General features: G+C 39.3%; 1 protein-coding gene across 1 annotated transcript in view; it reads left to right on the forward strand.

Moving 5' to 3' along the window:
• The window catches only part of LOC117386519 (receptor-type tyrosine-protein phosphatase delta), a 608,003-nt gene that overhangs the window by 405,710 nt on the left and 179,868 nt on the right, over positions 1 to 22,425 (forward strand). Inside the window, exon 9 of the mRNA XM_055228970.1 lies at positions 3,506 to 3,544. The gene's annotated coding sequence lies outside the window, so the exon portion shown is untranslated. The remainder of the gene's footprint in view (positions 1 to 3,505; positions 3,545 to 22,425) is intronic.

Genomic DNA, 22,425 nt, shown 5'->3' on the forward strand with positions numbered 1-22,425 from the left:
CAAAACACATCTTCGCCCCAGTACAGATATTGTAAAACCAACTCTTGAGGTAAAAAGATCACTGTGTTCTGTCTGCATCACATTACAAAGTGTTTTATTGTCCAATAATCAGGAAGTGCACAGTTAGCATGACAATGTTGTAAATTTTACCGATTGAGTTGTGAAACACAGTTAAAAACTCATTGCAGTGAATAATGAGGATAATCGGAAAGCAAAAGATAAGTGAGGAATAACTATGAACCACTGCATCGTTTAATTTTTTTTATTTACTTATTTTTTTGGACGATTTTTAATTTTTTTTTTATTTTTAAAACAGCACATTTAATTTAATTACTCCAATTGTTAATATCATCCTTACTACTAGTTTTAGTTTTTCTCGAGTACTTAAATGCTTATTTCTGTTGACATTTCCAAAAATAATTACAATTAACCAAGATTATTACGAATGATAACAATATTTTCTCCCTCCGTGAAGTAAACATATTCAAAATAAGGTTACTATTTGGATAAAAATACCAATTACGCCCAACCACTGATTTAAAATACCTCATACCTCCCTGGAATATTGAAGATGGCACATATATAGAAAGTTATTTTAATAAAACAACCCCATTAGTGCTGTCACAAATCCTGACTGCAGTAGCCCTCGCACTACTGTCTGTCACCCCGGCATCTTTTATAGTGCCAACCAAAGATAGGCTAGGGCGCTATTAAATCTGACACCTGTCACACAAAACCGGTTATTTCTGGTTAGCAGCCCTCTTCCAGACTTCCCACTATTTCAAAATGGTGCCCCACGTTGGCCTACATCCACTCACGGTTCAGCTCACAGCAAACACATTGATTCAGTCGATAAGGTTCACCGTTATGGAGGTATTTACTGGTAATTACTAGTATGAAATCTATGTACAGTAGGTAGGAGCCCCTGGCAATGGGCTATCTTGCTACCTGCTGATGCCTGGATTGGATGCAATAATGAGAGTAACAGTCAAAGCCCTAGAGCAGACATGCCCAATCTGTGGCCCGGGGACCAATTGTGGCACTCAGACCAATTTTTTTTGGCCCTCAAGCTTCCACGTGAATTTGCCCTTAAAACCTTAACCTTAACCTTAAAAAACAGTACTTTTTACTGTACGTTTCTGAAAATCTACTTACTACCCATCTCAAATATTTAATGAGTCCCACTGAGGATGTGAGCATGAATAAAGGTCTAGTTGTTCAGTCTAACTTGTAATAATAACGCGGATTTTAAGTATTCACTGTATTGATGACCGGTCTATGCCCCTAAATCGGCCCTTGGCTTTGTCTGTGTTTTTATATGTGGCCCTTAATGAGAAAAGTTTGGACACCCCTGCCCTAGCATATTCTTAGAGGGGTCTTTAAAGGTCCATTGTGTAACATTTATGGAAGGTCTATTACCTGCTTGTCTCCTTGGAAGTGTAGAATGTTCCCATGTTTGGTATTACACTTGCAGATGTAGCATTTCTATCACATTTCTATCTTTCTAATCATGCAACCTTACAATGAGCCGGATTACCTCTCCACAGATCTGACCTGTAACACATTATTTTATTTTAATAGATAATTTTTTCAGATCAAGGTGTACTTTGTTTTCTTAGCTCGCAGTTTTGACCGGTCTTCCTCAGAGTAGTCATATGATATTCCTGGGATGTGTCTGGTCAGCTGATTTAAACAGTTTTGGCGCTGTTTTTTCTACCAGTAGAGGCAGGACAACAGCGCCATCTACAGTCTGATTTCTTCAGGACAATATCCCTGGTGTGGGAGAGTAAAAAGGCCCCTTGTCCTGGTTTAAAATCCCTTGGGCACGTTTCCATATTCTGATTGCTTCTTAATCCAGCGACGATGTTTGTTGTCCTCTGTCCCGATGATGTTTGTTCCGTCCCAGTCCATAATGTAGTTCACTCTTTTACAATGGTCCAAAATTTGAGTCCAATTTGAGTTGCTCCTGTTCTGCTTTGTCTTTTGTTGCTTGTATGCACGTCTTCGCTGTTTTCTTTTTTACAATCTGTCCTATGTTCCTTTTCCCGTGTACTGAACGCCCTCTGTTTCCCCAATATATGTTTTATTGCAAGACACAGGGTATTTCATATAAGCCATTACATTTGTGCTAGTTCTATTTTATCTTTTGAGTTTTCTATACGGTTTTACTGGCGTGTTTTTTCATTGCCCTTTGCAGTTTCTCTGTTATACCCCTAATGTACGATAATGTACTTTAACACGTTACATACTGCACTTTAACATCATTTGGACTCATTGGAAGTTTAAATGTTGTTTTCATTCCCTAGTCCTGCCGTCCAAAATGATTTCTCATACCTTTTTCTAAACATTTCAGATAAAACGTGTTGCGTCAAATAGTAGAGTTTCATGTCATGCTTTGAAAATATATTAGCAGTAGCGGCAGTAATACTCAAGTTGAAGTTTTACCTGTAGTTGCAATAGTTACTAGCCGTATGTATTACTTTGAGTGGATCTTTTTTGCTTCAGAGGAATAGAATATGTTTCAAGAACAAGCAAACTGGATACTTTAGTGCCACAAATGCAGTTTAATAATCCGGTAATGAACGTTTTATACACACCTGCACCTATTTTTAATGTTTTGTATGAACTTACGCTTATACTTTTTTGTTTAGTTTGTTTTCTGATGGTAGTTTTTCTGTATTTTGAGGTGAGCGCCCATGAAAAAGACAGTCTAAGCGCTCTCATTGGATCTCCCTGTGTAAATAAAGACTCGACTCAATGCAAATATGACACGACACAATACTATGTACTTCAAAATACACGGCATTCTTTGTTATCACAGTTATACTCTATGAACTTCTCGTTGCACATTTAGCTGTATTCAGAATAGCAAGTTCACTCTTTGACCTTATTCTAATTACAACAGATTTCTATTTGAAACTGTCAGGGATTTGTCACTTCTACATAAAGCTATGTATTCACGCTAAGCCTCCACCCGCTCGTGATTACACCCAGCGATAAATCAGCGCCGTGTACATCGCACTATCGCCACAGTACTGCCATTTGCACTATGAGTTATTTCACACTTTTTTCTTTACTATATTCCATACTGTACGTGTTCATTCAGTCAGCGAGAATCTACAATGCAAAGAGTTGGTAGAGCGTTTGTCCACTGATCCGTAGGTTCGCGGTTCGAATCCAGCTCCCTCAGATGAATACTGTCATTGTGTCCTTGGGCAAGACACTTAACCCACCTCGCTCCCAGTGTCTGCATACACCGGCGTATGAACGTGTGTGTGTGAATGTGCGAGTGGTTCCTTGACGTAAAGCGCTTTGAGTGTCTTGAAGGTGAAAAAGCGCTATATAAAAGTGTAATCGTTTACTATTTAAATGAAAAAGTGCGCTTAAACTGTAAGCTGGTAGAGTAAAAAAAACTGTTCATTTGATTTTCATTCCATTTTTCAAGTAACATTTTGATTTCCTGAACCTTTCTGATATTTCCCTGATTTGTGTTGTCGTCCCACAGCTCTTGAACTCTTGGGACCGGCTGCTTGAGTGCTGAAAGGTAAGACTCTTATTATCAAATCATTCCTGTGTCAAGCGCCCCATACACTCGCTGACAAAGATGGGTGGTGGCATTTCCTGCTAGCATTCCATTTGGGATTGTGCTAACGCCGGCTGCAGCACAAGCTAGTCTCAGATGGTTGAGAGCCCAAGGAACTCTTGCACTTTTCTCCCCCACTGTTTAATTAGCATGGGCTGGCAGACTGGCGGCGCTGCTTTAGCAATCACGAATCCTGCCCAGCCAATAAGAACTGGTGTTCAAGCACGTCTGACAGAGATAAATGGCGTGCCACGGCATCTCGGCTTCAGCCCGCCGTCCCCGATGCAATAGTGCCGAGTGCAGAGAACAGAGGCACAGATCTAAGTGGGCATTTAGGTCATTCAATAACAGCATAAATCTACAGAGTTGTCCTTCCTCATGTGGAAGCGGTGGGTTTGACCAATTTTGGTTCAAATATACAATCAGCCAGAACATTATGACCACCTCCATATTTACAACCGCAGACACAGGAGATAAGTTCTTGTAGAAAACCACATTTTGCTTGCAACGTTGCTTCATTGTCGCTTTCTTGACCACTGCAAACCAAGAACTACTGACATTTTGTAACAAGTACTGAAAGTGCACCACGTACTTGTCTCCATTGAAATGTCGCCTGGAATGTTCCAGTGTATGTAGCCCTTTCGAGATAATTACAAAATCGACAACAATATATTTTAAGGCTCAATATTTATCCTGTGTACAATTTCTTTGCCATAGTTGGAAGATTTTAGCATTTTTTTAATGTAAAACGATAAGATTTGAGCTGTAGTCTGTTGATTAAATAACTTCTACGGCTAATTATTATTTTATTCTGCTTTTTATCTGTTACTTTTTATGATACAGTATATTTAAAAATAAGTTTCCCCGCTTTGTGTCAGTTGCATAAAGTATAAAGTAAGTTTCAATATCATCGTTTATCGCAATATTTCTCTGTAGCGAGATATCGTGACAGGCCTAACGGTATGACATTAAAGTTATCAGTGGAGACAAGCAGGTGAAGCCACCAGGCCAAGTTGTACAGGTCAGATCTGTGGAAAGGCGACCCGGCTCACAGTGCGGATGTATTTGTAAAATCGTCGCACGCAAACACGGCTTATGTTTACTCACCACGTCCAGCTATAACCAAAAGCATTTCTTTCACATGTCATCGTACGCTGCTATTATAAAAACATAATTTAAGTGGACAGAAGTTTGGCTCTTCTTTTAAGCAAACTAGATTTCACCCATATGTGCAAAATGACAGGCAGGAGCTTCTAAATGTATCAACATGCAGACAGAGATCCAGATGCCCGGCTCATCCAAGCGTTTCCTAATCATACCAAAACATCGCACCATGTGGATGCACAGCTGAAACCCACTGTTTGTTCAACTGGATAGATATTCTGTTCATTTTGAATAGACACAAAATGGCTACCTTTACCTCAGATATAGATGGCCAAGGATGCAGGTGGTCATAATGTTTTGTATAATTTTCAGTTTTGGCTTTATCTCACAAGTGCACTATGTAACTTTTCAGCTTCTTCATAGAGATGTAATTGCTAGGCCTGAATTGTTCCACAGTATGTCATTAAAGCAAAAGAAAAATAGGTTTCGCTATACGTTTAGCTGCTCATCCAAGCCGCTTCTTCAGTTCTGGTCAGGTTAATGGAGGACACTGCCTTTTATCTACGCTGAAGGGAGGAGCGAATGACACTGAAGCTCAAAACACGTATTGTTTACAGTTTCTGTTTGTAGGCTAGGTCTATTGTGCTACCCTAAGTGTGAACTGTGCTTGAGACCTACTTAGCGTAGTCATTCAAGCCCCTAATGAGTGGTTTCACACCTATTGAAATCACTCATTATGATTTGTCCCGTTGACAGACTTTATTTTCCTTTCGCTACGGATCAGACCTGGACGACTGAGGGATTACACAGATATGGCATTAAACTTATCTTTCTTTATGGAAACAAGCTTGTTGCGTTACCCGGATAAGATACACGTTAGATCTACAGAGTTGTGACCCCACTCACTGTAAAGAACTCATATTTTTTGCAGGCAGTAAACGATTTACCTGAAACAAATGCTAGATAGATAACTTTAAGACGAGGCAAGTCAAGTTTATTTGTACAGCACAATTCATACACAAAGGAATTTGAAGTGTTTTACAGAATAAGAAAGACATTAAAATCACAATACAACAAATGAAAACTTAAATAATCACAAATAATCAAAATAAAATTCACATTAAAAGAGAAGAATGCAGAATAAAAACCTTTCAGTCGTACGCACAGCCAAACAGAACCGTTTTGAGCCTGGATTTAAACATTGTCAAACTTTAATGCTATACTGTGGAACATTCCAGGTGAAACAATAACATCATCACGGAGAGAAGCATTTGGCAGAACCTCTAGAACAAAAGTTAGATTGTGCAACTTTAAATAGTTTTGAGTTAATATGCGTACATGTTGCTGGCTCTAATATATTCAGCGAGCATGTTTTTCTTGCAGATCATAGCATGCTAACAGTTTGAAGCAGCGGGGGCATAATTAGTGATAGGCTTTGGACATGTCGTACTGCGTTAAGTCTGCCTCCTTTCCATGCCTTTGTTTCCTCTTCACACTCAGTTGTAACATTCTTCTGTACTTTGTCCCGCACATACTGAAGTGGGGACAAAATATACTGATTAAATGTATTTATTTCAATCAGAATGGTTGAAAGGCAGTTAGTTGGTTTTGGAAATCAACTTTGCAAATCCAGCTCGAGATATTGGCCTCAAGAGGTTGGGTTTTGGAAATCAGAACCATGAAGAAAAAGTTATAGTTGTCTTGAATGAGAAAGTGTGTCTAAACATTTGTCTGGTTGTCTGTATCTTTTTTTTTTTTTTTGGTTGTCTGTATCTAACGTAAATTGGGACCATGGCCGTGTCCCAATTTGACGATTGCACACTTCATCGGCTGCATTTGAAGGGCACTTACATAACTTCCGGCGCGACAAGGCCTTTCCCATTTCATGCACCTAACAAATGCAGCCGAAACTGTGACCTGCGTTTCCATAGAAATCGCCCTTGAACGAAGCGTGCATCCGAGCACACTTCACACACTGCTATATCCCATCATGCACCGTGAGTGACAACTTCTACGGGAGAAACAAGTTATATTTTCTTGAGGTTATCTTGAAGTTATGTAATACTAGCTACAATTGGGGAAAAAATCACCTTGAACGTTAAATTTGTCTATTGATATTCAAAGGGAAAGATTAATTCCTTACTTCATTCAGTCTAAATAGAAATAAAAGACGACACCTTGACTCTTTTTCAATTAAATAATAAAGAATTATTTCATCTGTAATAATTTCAGTGTCCATTTTGCACCTTTAGGTCATGAGTCAACTGACATATAGCTCATCAGTCACAATAGCGGCTACACAGAGTACCCTTCGTCAGCCGAGTACTTCAAGGGTACTTCGAAGTGCACATTTGTCGAATTAGGACACGGCCCATATTCTTTCTCCTTGCTCACAACAGTCCTATGCAGATGTTGACAGGAAAAATTGCGTAAAGAGGTCAAATTAATGGAGGAAAGATAAAAATGAAGGAAAAAATGTTCAAGATTTAGTTTAAAAATCCTTTTTACTTTCGTCTTCCAAACAAATTAAATCCACAAATTCACTGTCACATGTCTCCGTGTACTTTTTGATCAGATTTTGCTATGGCTGATTTAGATTTTTCCTGTGATTCTGGTCATGTAAAGCTCCTCAGTGTAGCCTCGCTGGTAGCATGTACTCAGCTAGTGCTTGTTTTCGACTCCCGTTCCTGCCTGGACTTATCTACACGTATGACACATGTTAAAAACACTATTACATTCCCTACAATTCTACCTTTATGGTCTATTTGCAAGAGCAGAGATTTTTATTAGAATTTAGCGCAAATGTGTTTCTTTGATGCAGAACAAAGAGCATTTCTGCCTCGCTTCAGTAATCAACATTTTCAACAATTTGCGAGTACAATTAGAGAAAGAAAGCTTTTGGGGTGTGCTCTCCGCTCGTGGCTACAAATTGCATAAAAAGGTTTTGGTCCGGTGCCATCGTCTGGTGATTACTGGCAGAGCGGGCTGTTTGGGAGCGATGATGACTGTGTTTGTGAAGAAGGGGTTTCTCTCCATCCCTGGCCTGTTGATGTGAAGGAGGATGAAAGCGGCTTTGAGGTTACAGTACAGCTCTTGCTCTCCTCTCCTCCCTCTCTCTTTCTTTCTCTCCTCTCCCTCTCCCGGTGCTATCTCGGTCTGCCTGCCTCCCGCCCGCCTCTGTTGTTTCCCCATCCAATTTTCTCCATGCATTCAGCCCACTCTCCATCACCGCAGCCTCTTTTGCCTGCCACCTCCTGCACTTTTTCCAACCCCTCTCGCGAAGCTTTTGTTCAACCTTGACCAGTTTTTAAGAAAAGCAGGAGAAATATGGACAGTCAAATGTCTCAGAATAAACTGTGTGAAAGCTGTTTTTTGTGGATTTTGGGATTATTGCCTGAGGATTAGATCTCATAAGCAAAATGGACGACAGTAGTTCAGTTGGTAGAACGTTTTTCCACTGAGCTGAAAGTTAGAGGTTCGAATCACACTCTCAACGTTATTATTGGTCGGTTATTTTCTTTATTGTTTAGCTTACATGGAAAAGTAGGGTTTATAGACTAAATATTGCTCATTAGCCAATGTACCAATGGAGGTGTTTTTGGTTCGTGATGGTTTTCAGGAACTCAAAAAACAAAAAGGCGACAGGTGTGTTGAGTGTTTGTTCGAATCCTGTTCTCGACATAAAAAAAACCCCAAAAAACAAACAACCTTATAATTGGTAGATTTTATTTATGGTTTAGTTTACATGTAAAAATAGGGTTTATAGACTAAATATGACTCATTAGCCAATTTAACAATGGAGGTGTTTTTGGTTCGGGATGTTTTTCAGGAATCTAAAAAACCAAAAAGGCAACAGTACCTCAGTTGGTGCGTTGAGTGTTTGTTCGAATCCCGCTCGCAACATAAAAACAAACAAAACAACAACCCTATAATTGGTAGATTTTCTTTATTGTTTAGCTTACATGTAAAAATAGGGTTTACAGACTAAATATCGCTCAATTTAACAATGGACATTTTTTGCTGGTGTTTGGTTGGTGATGTTTTTCAGGAATTAAAAACCAAAAAGGTAACTCAGTTGGTAGAATGTTTGTCCATCGATGAAGGTTGGCGACTCAAATCCCCCTCTCAACATACAAAAAAAACCCCCAAAAACATCATTGGTAGATTAATTTCATTGTGGTTTAGCTTATGCACAAAAATAGCGCTTATATAGACTAAATATCACTCATTAGCAAATCTAACAATGTAGATGTTTTTGCTGGTGTTTTTTGGTTGGAGATGTTTTTCAGGAACTCAAAAACCAAAACGGCGACTGTAGCTCAGTTGGTGCGTTGAGTGTTTGTTCGGATCCACTGACCTACACGTTGGCGGTCCAATTCCAACACCTACACGTGAATACTGTCATTGTGTCCTTGGGCAAGACACTTAACTCATCTCACTCCCAGTCTTTGCGTACACAGATGTATGAATGGGTGAGTGGTTCCTTCATGTATAGTGCTCTGAGTGCCTTGAAGGTGGAAAAGCGCTACCATTTGCCATAACACTTAAAGGTATTGGCTGAGGAATTATTATTATTACATTTTTCAGATTCTACAAAGCGATGATGTCATACTCCCAGAGCCAGTTTTCCCTAGTGATTAACCTGGTATTCTTGTAAGATATAATTAAATGCAAAATCCACACCTCATTATTATTATTATTATTAGTGATTACACCCCAGAACTTGCTGTTTTTCATCTATTTATTTTAGCCATCCCCTCATCTGTATAGAATGTTAATGGGTTATAGAAATGTGCGAAATCCCAGAAATACAGCTTAGCAAGATTTTAAGTCCATAATAAGGCTCAGTTTTTATTTGATCTTTGTTGAATGTGGTTGCCGTGGCGTTACTTCATGTTTAATTCTTTTTGTTATGGCTTACATGTAAGAATACGGCTTATAAACTAAATATCGCTCATTACTCTCTACCAATGGAGGTGTTCTTGCTGGTGTTTTTTGGCTGGTGATGTTTTCCAGGAACTCAAAAAGCAAAACGGCAACAATAGCGTCCACGCGATTCCGGCTCCCGCTGATGAATGCTGTCATTGTGTCCTCAAGCAAGACACTTAACCCACGTCGCTCCCAATGTCAGCGTACACTGGCGTATGAATGGGTTCCTTGATGGTGACGGTGATGTTTTTCAAGAACTCAAAAAGCAAAAAGACGACTGTAGCTCAGTTGAGTGTTTGTCCACTGATCCGAAGGTTGGCGGTTCGAATCCCGCTCTCGACATAAGCATCATTGGTAGACTCACAGGTTTTGCGATGCAGTTCCAGCCCTCACAGATGAATGCTGTCGTTGAGTCCTTGGGCAAGACACTTAACCCACATCGCCCGCAGTGTCAAGTAGGTTAAGAAAGTGGTTCCTTGATGTAAAGCGCTTTGAGTGCCGTGAAAGCTGAAGTGTTATAGAAATATGTGACCATTTACGAGTAATATCAGATATTTGTGGGCATTAAACTGAACTCAAAAGACGTGGCCGTAAAAGGATAGAAATAGCTTGAGTGCTCTGATTCAATTTAAACACCACAGTAAAAGAAATGAACAAATAAATCTGCAATTCATTCCAAGCTGTACTCTTGTAAGTGAACAGAACAAAGGGTTCAGGTGCGTGCCCTGAGCCATTTTGTGAAATATTCCCTCCGACCGACCACATGGCACCTCCGAAGATAGCAACAAATGTGCATCTGTTCCCATCACGCTAGAACTCCGGCAATTCCACCTTATAGCTTAAGAAGTCTTGCAAATTTTTTATTTTTTTTTCAGTCGACTTGACTCGATCAGTCCTCAGGTAACCCGCAAGCAACACCATAAAGCGTCTCTATTCAGCGTGGAGGTGCGGCAGCAATTAGTTTTACAGAAAGCGGAACAGAAAATTACTCTTTTCAATACAAACCAAGCAGAGGTATACACTTTCTTTATATTTCGTTTTGCACTCGAGCAGACCGGTGAACAATGGCTTCATGGAGTACACGACACGCACTTGGAGCAATTGTGACACCTATCAGATTATTTGTTATTGCCGCCATAAAGGTCATGCAATCACTTCTGTGGGTGTTATGCAAGAGGCACATCAAAGTCCAGACGTTATGCAAGGCTTTTCAGCTCCTCCATTTTCAGTAATTTCCCCGTAATAAAATATGGACTACTCGGCATTTTTATTTTGTTGGCCTAGGTAAGTAGAATATGTAATTTGGGTTTTCAATGAGTGCATAGATACAGATATTGATGGGTTTCAGCTTCCCGTTTATAGCCGCCATTTTGAGGACTTTTGGATTGTTAATTTCTATGGCAAGGGTGATACGTTTTTATCACTTCGATCGTACCCAGGTCTTGACAGAATGGTGAATGGTCACACTTTTATATAGCGCTTTTCCACCTTCTAGACACTCAAAAGCACTTTATTTCAAGGAAACGCTCACCCATTCACACACACATTTATACACCAGTGTACACAGACACTGGGGGCGAGGTGCGTTAAGTGTCTTGCCCAAGGACACAACGACAGTATTCATTTATGGGAGCCGGAGTTGCATCGCCAACCTGTGAGTCAAGGGATCTGACCGCTCGACCGATGATGTTTATGTCGAGAACGGGATTCAAAACGCCAAACTTCGGGGGAAAATTCAGGTTTTATTGAGCCATCAAGATTCTCACAATGGTTTTCTGCTTTCTTTGCCAACACGATGCCATTTTCTCATGTAAAATTAGGCATTTGAGGTGAGCTGAGTGAAACCGGGTTCTTCATTGTGGAGACTGCTCAGATGTTATATTGGGTGATTTGTTTGAAGTTTCCGAACCTCTTGACACTTTTTTTGTTGTGTTATTTATAGCCTGCTCCACTTCTATCATATTTGATTATAGTGAAAACTTACAGCGTGGAAAGAACAATAGATGGGAGCAATGTTAAGTGTCCCAACTACCACCTTATTATAAAAGTATAGTTCAAATCTAGACTCAACCTTGTAAATGTAATATTTGTTGTACACATAATACTTTTGTAACCTTATTGTTTTTGATCTAGCTGCAAAGTTGCCTTTTATTTTATTACACTCACTCCCATTTCGTACTTACTTTCCTTCAAAGTATATTTTAATACTCCATTTAAACAGATGTATTTATCTATTTTAAAGGGCCCATATTACACTATTTTCTGATCTATGTTAAAATGTTGTGTCCTCATCACAAACAGACCTGGAGTTGTGTTTTGTTTCATTCACACATGTTTAGCACGCAAATCCTGAGTTCTTTTCTCAAACAGGAAACACTCTGTTCCACCTTGTGATGTCATATACTGATACAGGAAGTGCTCTACTGTGTTTTTAAACTCCGGACAACATCACTAGAATCATTTGGATAATTTCAGCCCTGGAACTGCCCAACTCTATTGAACTAAATGTAAAACGTAGCTGTTAACTTGAAAACTACCACTTCATGACATCACAAGGTGGAACAGAGCATTTTGAGCTTTGGAGATATAGACAGACTAATAAACCAGGATTACTCAAACATGCGTGGATGAAAGAAAACACAACTCCAAGTATGTTTTTGAGGAGATAACAACATTATAACACGCCTTTAAGCTCACAAGTGTTAATTTTGCATAACATAGGACCTTTAAATAACAATCCATCTTGTTTCTTGACTATGTAGTTTTATTCTTCTGTTGTTCTGCTTTTGCATTCATTACAACACTGAAACTTCCCCATTGTAAATGTTATCTTATCTTATGACATTTAGAAGTAAATCTGTATTGACCCTATCCAAAGTACCTTGAGACAGTCCAAACAAGATTCAACCTTCCAATTCAAATATAATCAAAAAATCATTGGCACTTTTGAAGATATCTTGCTAACTAACCATGGTAAATAGTCACATAAAATGCTAAAACAAAGCGCTTTTCCACCTTCAAGGCACTGAAAGCCCTTAACATCAATTCACATACGCACATTCATATATCAGTGTGTGCAGACACTGGGGGCGAGGTGCGTTAAGTGTCTTGCCCAAGGACCAGATAATAAAATAGCTTTACATTTAGCCATTGTAGTAACTGTTATAACATATTGTCCATATTACACGAAGCGCCCATAGCACTGTCCATACCCCAGTCCGCCCACGCTCACACCTAAATTGCGCGCTACTTTCCCGTATGTATTTCTTTGCACTTGAAGAGGCATGCTTGTTTTCCCATCCATTATATTTACAAGCCTTCTATATTTTACTGTGCAAATCAGAGCAATTGTTTCCAAGTGCATGCATGAATCAATGCCTGGGCGTGCGTGTGCGTGCAGCTCAATATCTCCAATTTATGTTTTAATTACGATGATCTACTAAGTGCTGGGAGCTTGGACCTGCTTTCCCAACATGAGCCAACAAAAGAGCAAGGCATGCATTGTTTGAACACAATGGATTATACTGTCTCAAAGAAGCAGCTGTTGACTTGGATTCTATGATGATAATGATATAACATACCGTTCTACCTTTTTGCTGATTTGATAAGAACATAAAAACATCTTACTTTATGGTTTTAGCCCAAGAAGTCGGGAAAAAAAAGTACTGACTAACAACGCCAATCAGAAATAATTTACTCCCCATAAAGTTTCAAATCCTGTTTTTGTTTCAATCGCTTTCCAACCATTTACCAAGTTAGACAGCTATGATTGCTTATCAGTGCTAAAAAAGTACTCAGTTTTCTTTAAAAATTCCAGATACCAAAGCAAAAATTACTCAAGTAAAAGTGTCGCATTAAAAAATCTACTTAAGTAAAAATATAATGTAAGTACTTGTTTAAAAATGTGCTAAAAAAAAGTTTCCCGTGCAGATTTTGAGGTCTTATGAGGCTTAAAATGTATTGATTTAGATAAAGATTTGTGCAGAAACAACTGAATCGATGTTTTGGGGTTTTTTTGTGTATTTTTGTTCACTCGAAATGTGTTAAAAATAAACATCCAGCCTTTTCAGCAGGTCTCAAACAATATTAAAAAATACTTCCAGTTAAAAATGCAGTAGAGTAGAAAGTACAGACACCTGCTCTCAAATGTGGTGAAATAGAGATAAAAAAAATATATATTAATTTTAAAGTTTACTTAAGTACAGATACCTAAAATTTGCAGTAATCTTTTAAGGATAGTACTTTACTACTTATACAAGCTGCGTAAAAGTTCTTGCATCCTCATATTTGGACAGATTTTAAGATTAAATCAGGTTAGCAATGGTCAAGAACACACATTAGACGCCAATTACTCCACATTCACAAAACTAAAAACATACATAATCAACTCAGCAGTGGCAGTTACCATGACAACTTAAAAAGTAATACAATATTGAGATACTTCAAACATATTCCTGACCTGTAAGTTCAACGAAATCAAAAGGCTACGGCGTCCAAACTCATTTAAAGCTTAATTAATGCATAACAAATGGCTTTTTATTGTATGAGTTGTCATAATGGCCATATTTTTGTTAATAAGAATAAAGTATACCCCCAACCGCTGCTCACTGTTAGGTAATGCAGCCATATATTCGCTTTCATATGCCCATCTGTTTGTCCCGTCACTGCTGTTCTTTGGCAGAGCTCTATATCATTTGATCACTTGCCATTAGCTGTGATTGTTCCTGGCTCGCCTGAAAGCCATAAATTCTATGATCTTGTGTAATTAGGTCTGATCGATATGAGGCTGTTCTTTCACCACTTTGTATAGCGCCGTACCACTGGGTGCACTTACGGCTGCGGTAAATATTATGCCAAGAAATAATATCTACGTGGTGTTTTGAAAAATGGCTACCGAAATTATGTTTTTTGGGATGGGTCGACAAGGTTTGCTATGGATTATGACAAGTTTTTCTACGCCTGCAAATCATAAAGGGTTGGTTGGTTTAGTTTTTTCATATTTTGATCTTCACAAAGTTATATTTTCTCTTAAAGGAAATGTATTGTGCTTGTGTCTGCTATAAAGTTATAATCTCTGACACCCGTTGATCACTATGTTATAATTTACACATTTTAAATCACAATATTCATCTAAAACGACTTAATAAAAGAAACTATTTCCTTGACTTCCACGTGAAAAAACTATGGGAGCTGACGTCGCAGTAAACGTCATCACAACAAATGCTGTCGGCGCGCCCTATGGCTCGTCTCCACTCCCACTACTCCCCGTTCAGCCGACAGACCCAACCCTGGCTTTTACAATGCTAAAACTATTTACAAAAAGGGAAAAGGGGTAGGACGTGATTGAAAAGCTGTTTGTAATTCCATGGTCACACTAGCGAGCAACAGATTTTTTTTCATTTGCACCAAAATAACTACATGTATCATCGATTAAGAAAATTTAATTGGAGAACGAAGTAAATTTAGGGCAGTGAGTATGTGCCAGTGATGGTGAAAATGGGGATTGATCGGCAATATGACATCTTGAAAATAAGAGTTTAACGATTGCTCAAACATGCACAAAAAACTCCAAATGCTACTGCGGGTGAGTAAATGTTGAGGAAAAACAACTATAAGATGGTTAAAAGCTCTGAAAAGTTCATTTTGCAGAATAGGTCTGCTTTAACTAATTGGCTAATCATTTTTGATACTGAAAATTATGGTAGAAATAAAGCTCGTCTTTCTAGTCTTACTCAGTGTTTAGAGCGCTGTGTTAAAATATTTAATAACTACTCATTACTACACTCTTGTGGCTGGAATGAGAACCGTTGGAACATCTCTTTTGTTCTCTTTCTGATTGACCCTGAGAATGAAAACAAAATCCAACCATACCAACAATACTCCCTACATGATGATGTAGAACTTCTTTTCCTAAAAATGTTTTATTTTTGGAAGGCGCACGAGACAGTTTTTCTTGATAATTAGTCAATCGCAGATGCTCCGACAGTACTACCTATTATCCTCCAGTGGAAAAATGGCCCCATAGTGCGCTGCTGTCAAGCCTCTTAAGTTGATAGCTATGTCTTTGCACGCTGCGGGAAGAATCTCTTTCTGTCAAACAGCAGCTGGTGAAGACAACATGATGCGCAGGCCATGGACGAATGAGCCATCAAACCTCCATTCTGTGACAGGATTTTGGCAAGAGGAGCTGCCTCACTCCGTACGGCTTTTATGGCATATGAATCAATGATAATTGTGCTGTGTTCTTCGCTTAAATGGAAGAACTACACCCTCAGACGTAACAGTCAAAAACTCCAGTGCGAGGAGTAGAAGGAGGTGGAGCGGGAGTGAATGAGATGGATCGCAGTTCCCCCGGGATTAAGCTTCATTAACTGGAAAACGCTCAGTGCACATAGTAGCGCTATGCCAATACAAGTCATATCACATAAATTCTCAGGATCAATAAAAGCAAGGTTATAATATGCACCAGACCGGGCTGATTTCAACATGGGACTGAAAAGGAAAAAGTGCAAAGCTTCCAGCGTGTTCTTTGAGGGATGAAAATCAAATTGAGTTGGCTACATGTTATTGGATCTTTTTTTGGCCTGAAAATGACTTCAAATTGGAAAATAAACTGCCAATATCTATTCATCAGCTGTATACAGGTTTTGACCCTGTTTAAAAAGTTCAAGGATGATTGCACGACAATATCACGTGGCAATAGTCCACCTGTGGAGCAATAATGTGATGTCTTCTAGAAAGGAACCGTTTCAGAGATTAAATTAAAAGAAATGAATTAATATGGCATGAAACTAGAAACATACTAAACTTCTGCCAAGGCACTGTGGTCTTACCTTGGAGTGGTAGCAGCTCATTTTTTGCACCTCACTAAACCTTGTGTGCTATAACCATAGACTGTATACATTGATTAGCTAACCTGCTAGCCGCCGCGTTCCACATAGGAAGTGATCCATCGACTCCAATTCACTTTACATTGAAAAACTGTCAGCCCTCTCTCCGTAAATGCTGCTGTCAGTCTTAAAATGTTTGTATAAACCCGCTCTATGTTCCTTTTGTGCCCATAAAATAAGATATGAACATTAATAAGAGACAAATCAGGTGCCTTCTTTCCCGCTAGCGTTAGCAACAGGTTTGATTGCCCCTTTTGTGCTGAACCAGTGGTGCGGGCGGGAAAGAGTGTTACATTCAATAGCCTCTCTCCGGATCGGCTCTTTGGTTGCTATGATACTTGCAGTCGGAAGTCCAAATGTGGAACTCGGCTCCAAATTCGCCCCATAACTGCTAGCCTCGATGAGTTTCATTCGATTGGAGTTGTAAGTTCTGGGTGACGTCACATCCCCTTCTTTATACAACCTATGGCAATACCACAACTCTAATCAATCCCACGCAGTACTTTAGTATTAGCCACTCTTGCTAGTAGCTGCTACGTGTTTGTCACCAGCTTTCGAGCTCTAGTGTAATCAAATCAAGTCCAAACAACCTTATCTTCGGCTTTATCCAGCTCTAATTCCATTTCCAACCAAGCCTCCTTTCTCCTCTCTCCTTCATCCCTCCTGAAAAGACCAGTGATTAGAAGTAGTCTTACAGGGTGACCATTGGCACCCATTCGCCTCACCCAACGGGACCTGTTTGAATCCCCAAAGCTTTAGCCACTTCTATCAACATCGAGGGATCAGGCAATTTCTCCATCCTACCCCCACCTTTCCAAAATGGGGAGTGTTTCTGGGCCTCGGTTGTAATCTCTGTGGTTGTGGACAGATCTCGCGAAAGGGTCAGCGGCGATAACGGAAAGGCTGAGGGAGAGGTAGGGGGAGAGGAGGGAGAAGAAGAAAGATGCGGGGGCTAAAAGCAGAGAATGCGGCTAAGTGCTGTAGGGGAGGCAGTGGCAGAGATTTAGATGAGAAACATGATTTGAGTGCAAAGCCAGTCGAGGTACAATCCACTACCAGTAACCTATGGCCCACAGCAAAAAAGATATATTGTATAGAAGTTTGGGTTTCAGAAAGGCGTACACAAAACAAACAGTAGGTTTTGTCTCACAGTGGTAACTCAAATAATACCACTCTGACCTTGACTTAAAAATCTTCGAGATAACGGGTAAACGCTCCATTTATTCAAGCCACGAAGTTGCTGTATTTCAAACATGGAGTAACATTACAGTAGTTAGAATACCTTTAAGATTAAGATAGTACATCAATTTGTAAAAGCTATTCCTATTCTACCTTCTCACATTACTAAACAAAATGCACAGGAGAAGTCTGTATTTTTACCTATGACGCCACAATCCAGGTAAAACAGATGATAAGACAAATAAGCATGTTTGAAGCAATTTACAGCTACTGGTTTTGATGAAAGACCAACAATATAGCATGGTTAAAAGATTTAAAAAAATACGTTTGGCGTAACACGTAACTTTCCATCTCAGAAACCAGACCAAAACAGTTTTCGTAATATGACTTTTGTCTCCAATTTTCATTAAAACAAGCAGACAAACAGTAATTTAAAAAAATCTAGCAAAAGTCTTGCAAAATATACCTTTTCCCAACATCAAAATTACCTTTTCGTCCTCATGAAGTCATCTCGCTAACAGAGTAACAATCCAATCAACCAAATTCATTGCTTGGAGCCAATCAAAGGCAATTACCATTTTGACTATTTGTACAAATCACTTCTAAATCAATATTTGGCTACAAACTGAGACCTATTTTCCATGGGTGAGCGCCCAACAAACCAATGACCCAGCTCAAAAAACGTATTTTTGTTTTGTCACAGCCTCTCGACCTCTTGCTACGTTCTGTCTGGCCCGGCCCTTATTAAAACTGCTATTAACCAGAACTAAAACATGACATAAATGGTGGAAAAAATAGCAAGGTGAAAGGTCGGAAGCTACTGTATCCATTTTCCGCTTTGGGATCAGCCTGACGTGGCGTATATAAGGCATTACTCACAGTCAGTCACTCGAGCTAGCTTTCATGTATTTGATATACATATGGACATTCATATTCTGGGGTTGCGTTTTGAACAGTGCACGCTGAGAAGCCGCATGGTAGGCAGTGACACAAAGCTAATGCCTTGTCACACAGGCTGTCGGCAGATTAGCCAGTGGATTACACCCCAGCCATTAGATGTGCAGGGAGCGAAAGGCCACAAACACGCCAGAGAGGAGAAAGAGAGGCGGCTGCTAGCCAAGTAATATTATAAAATGTAATATGAAAAGTTTTACAGGCATGCAGTGTAAAGATATGCTTAACTAAAAACTGTATTAAAAAAAAAATCAAAATGGCTTCTGGATGGAGCTGAAACGAAACGGTGTCCAGGTGAACCCTGTTGGAACCTTCTCTGCATTGTATTCAAGAAAGTACATGCCAAAATTACTCTGATAACACCTATACAACTATAAATATTACTAAAATATACTTATTTCTCCCATAAATGTATAATATTTTGTCACATATTTAAAGGCACAGGATTAAAACCATGAAAAACCAAAACAGTTCATTTTAATCGGTTTGCAGCAGTCCAAAGTTATTCCATACTTTTCAAACACGTTTCTAGCTTCCAAATTATTCAGTGGGGTATGTTTTTTTTTTATTTCACAAACAGAGACTAGCATGCTAACAGGACACTGGCGTTACTTACTGTTTCACCGACATAATCAAACGCAGACTGCACCCTATAAGAGCTACATTTATATTACATTATATACTGGCACTGGGGGAAACGCCTCTTTACGTGATCTGGTACAGTCCTTTTAAGTCCTCTCCCAATGAGTAAAAGGATTCACACCGAGAGCTGGTGGTCTCTGTGGCCATAGCTGCCCTGAGGCGTAATGGCTGAGATGCGGGAACCATTTATTGCCAGACATCCAACAGTTACAAAATATTTCAAATGCAGACATCAACAATGGCCATACGTTTTTTGGATCTAATAGGCCTAATAGGCGTGCTAGCTAGCTCACTGTGTCACTTTTATTAAAATTGAAAAACATAAAATAAACAACATATTAAAATTCAAATTAATTAAAATAAAGACTACTCTCCCTTAGAGATAGGGTGAGGAGCTCGGTCACATGGGAGGAGCTTGGAGTAGAACCGCTGCTCCTCCATGTTGGGTTGGACATCTTTTATTTATTTTTATTTTATTTAACCTTTATTTAACCAGGAAGGTCCCATTGAGATTAAAAACCTCTTTTTCAAGGGAGTCCTGGCCAAGAGACAGCACATTTCAAAACAAGTACATACAAACAAACCATTTTAAAATTGCATAGATCATGAAAAACAGTTGCACATCTGTTCAGGATGCCCTCCGGACGCCTCCTTGGGGATGTGTTCCGGGCATGTCCCACCGGAACGAGGCCCCGGGAAAGACCCAGGACACGCTTGAGGGACTATGTCTCTCGACTGGCCTGGGAACACCTTGGGGTCCCACCGGAGGAGCTGGAGGACGTGTCTGGGATGAAGGAAATCCGGGAGTCCCTGCGTAGAAAACAGATGGATAAACTACTGGATTATTTTTAAGAAAGAATGCTTCAGTTTGTGTTGTTGTTTTAATATTTATTATGCCTCAAAATTAGCATTAGCGTTAGCATTGAAACCCAAACATCTCTCTTTCTGAAGACAAAACAGAATACTTTTGAACAGGAAGTAGTGACACTAACAGTGAGGTTGCGGGTGACGTTGTGCACAGAGACAATTCCAATCCATATTATCAGAAATAGTTTATGAAGCTGGAGTGTAGATTCCAGTTATAGTAGCAGTAAATATTCTGTACTTGTAAATGTGACTAAACTTTGTTCTAAATACATTTCAAGTTTTAGATTGAGTACTTTTTTGTACTTTTGATAAAATGAAGTGTAGGATAAAGAATAAAGACCAGAACAGAAGATGGATGTCTGATGATGAACTCCCAGAGGAAATGTACAGATGTACGTTAATGGGAGTCTCTGCGGGGAGCACACATCCACTCCACAAACATTCTGTCATTTTACTATTGTACGAATGGCCGACATGAACGGAAATATGTTTGAAAAGTTAGATCTATAAAATCTGCGGAGGAACTCAGCCATAATTAGAACAGTGAGAATCAATCACTTGACTTCTCCATTTGACTCCTGATGACAAAAAGTCCATAATTACAAAGAACCAAATCTAGTATAACAATATCCTTTTCCCCATGCCAGTACTTTGAATCTAAATAGAAAACATGACCACTTTAACGCAACAATAAAAGTTAACCTAAAAAAACAGATGTGGTTTCATTTTAAAATCACCAACCCCTCTGGCCCTCTCTTTCCCACCTCCAGCAGCCCGAACCACAAAGCACTTTGTGGATGTAATGACACATAATTGTGCGCTGGATTTGCCTGTTATAGGAGCTTCATTTGGAGCTGGTATTTACATGAATGGAAGGCGAGATATCAAGTTAACAGAGGCTAATGGAAATCCTGATACCCATTCAAAGCGGCATTGAGAACGCGCGACTCGTAATGCCAGCCTCTCAGTGATGGCACAAATTGGCTGGTGAAACGCTATTAGCTGGTTGTATTAGTTTATATTGCTAAATCATTTTAACTATATTCTCCAAAAATGTCAAATTTACAAATGTTTTATATAAGGCATAAAAATACTGAGATATAAACTACCAAGATTCCTGCTCCATGGACAAGAAAGTTGGTTAATTGGCTAATCTCAGCGCCAACTCCCAACTCCAGTGGGTGGCATGTCTCTCCAGACTCTTCGCCCCCCATTTCACACAGCTAATATTCTGTCTATTAAAGCCTACAGGAGTATGTCAGATCTTAACTATAGATAGACTCATTATCAGTAGGATTTAATCAAAAAACTGATACTAGTCAATATTAAAACTAGCACTGGAACTAGATACTCATTTCAGCTAGTATCAATTCTAAACAAAAGTCATATTCACAGGACAATAAAGAATCTTTCCTGAACAAGTATAAGACACACAGACTAGTATACGCCCATGGACCACTACGGAACCTACCTGGACGACTGAAGGATTACACAGATAAAACACCACATGGTAATATAAAATAAAAAATAAAAGAAGTATTATCGTTGTGGTGTCAGAATCGGTTGGAGTATCAAGTATCGAGTCTATTCCTTAGTAATGAAATGGAGTTGGAAATTTTTGTATCTTGACAAGACTAATTATCAGAAGGTGACATCGCAGCTTTCTGTTTCTATTGGGCAATATTGTTTCATGCAGATGGGGGCAGCTAAAACGAATATTATTCAAATGCAGGTTTTTGTTGTAACACAGTGAGTTCTTGGTTCTAGTCCCTAATAGACATCATCACGTTCAACATTTGTGCATTTACTCATTAGATATTTCATGGTAAATGCAATGTAATCCATAGGGAAAACTGTCTCTTTCCCCCCATCTGAGAGTATGACATCATCACATTATAGAGTGATCAATAATATTTTAACAATATGCCACACAGTATAAAGAAGTGGACCTAGGGAATAAGAGAGTGTGACGTCACCCATAGCGTTCAGCTCCAGTCAAATGAAGCTCATCCGGGCTAGTAGTTATATCGGCGAATTTGCAGCTAAGTCCGATATTTGGAAATCAACCGTGAGTATCCTAGCAACCAAAAAGCCAATCCAGAGCGAGGTTGTTGAAGGTAATGCCCCTTATTGCCTGCACTACTGATTTAGCAAGGGGTTGGGCGCTTGGCAACGCTGTCAAACAAACCTGTTGCTAACGCCAGCGGGAGTGACCTTGGGGAAAAAAAGGTGCTTGATTTGTCTGTTATTAATGTTCATATGTTGATTTACAGACAC

The sequence above is a fragment of the Periophthalmus magnuspinnatus genome, chromosome 18 (assembly GCF_009829125.3).
Source record: "Periophthalmus magnuspinnatus isolate fPerMag1 chromosome 18, fPerMag1.2.pri, whole genome shotgun sequence".
NCBI lineage: Eukaryota > Metazoa > Chordata > Actinopteri > Gobiiformes > Gobiidae > Periophthalmus > Periophthalmus magnuspinnatus.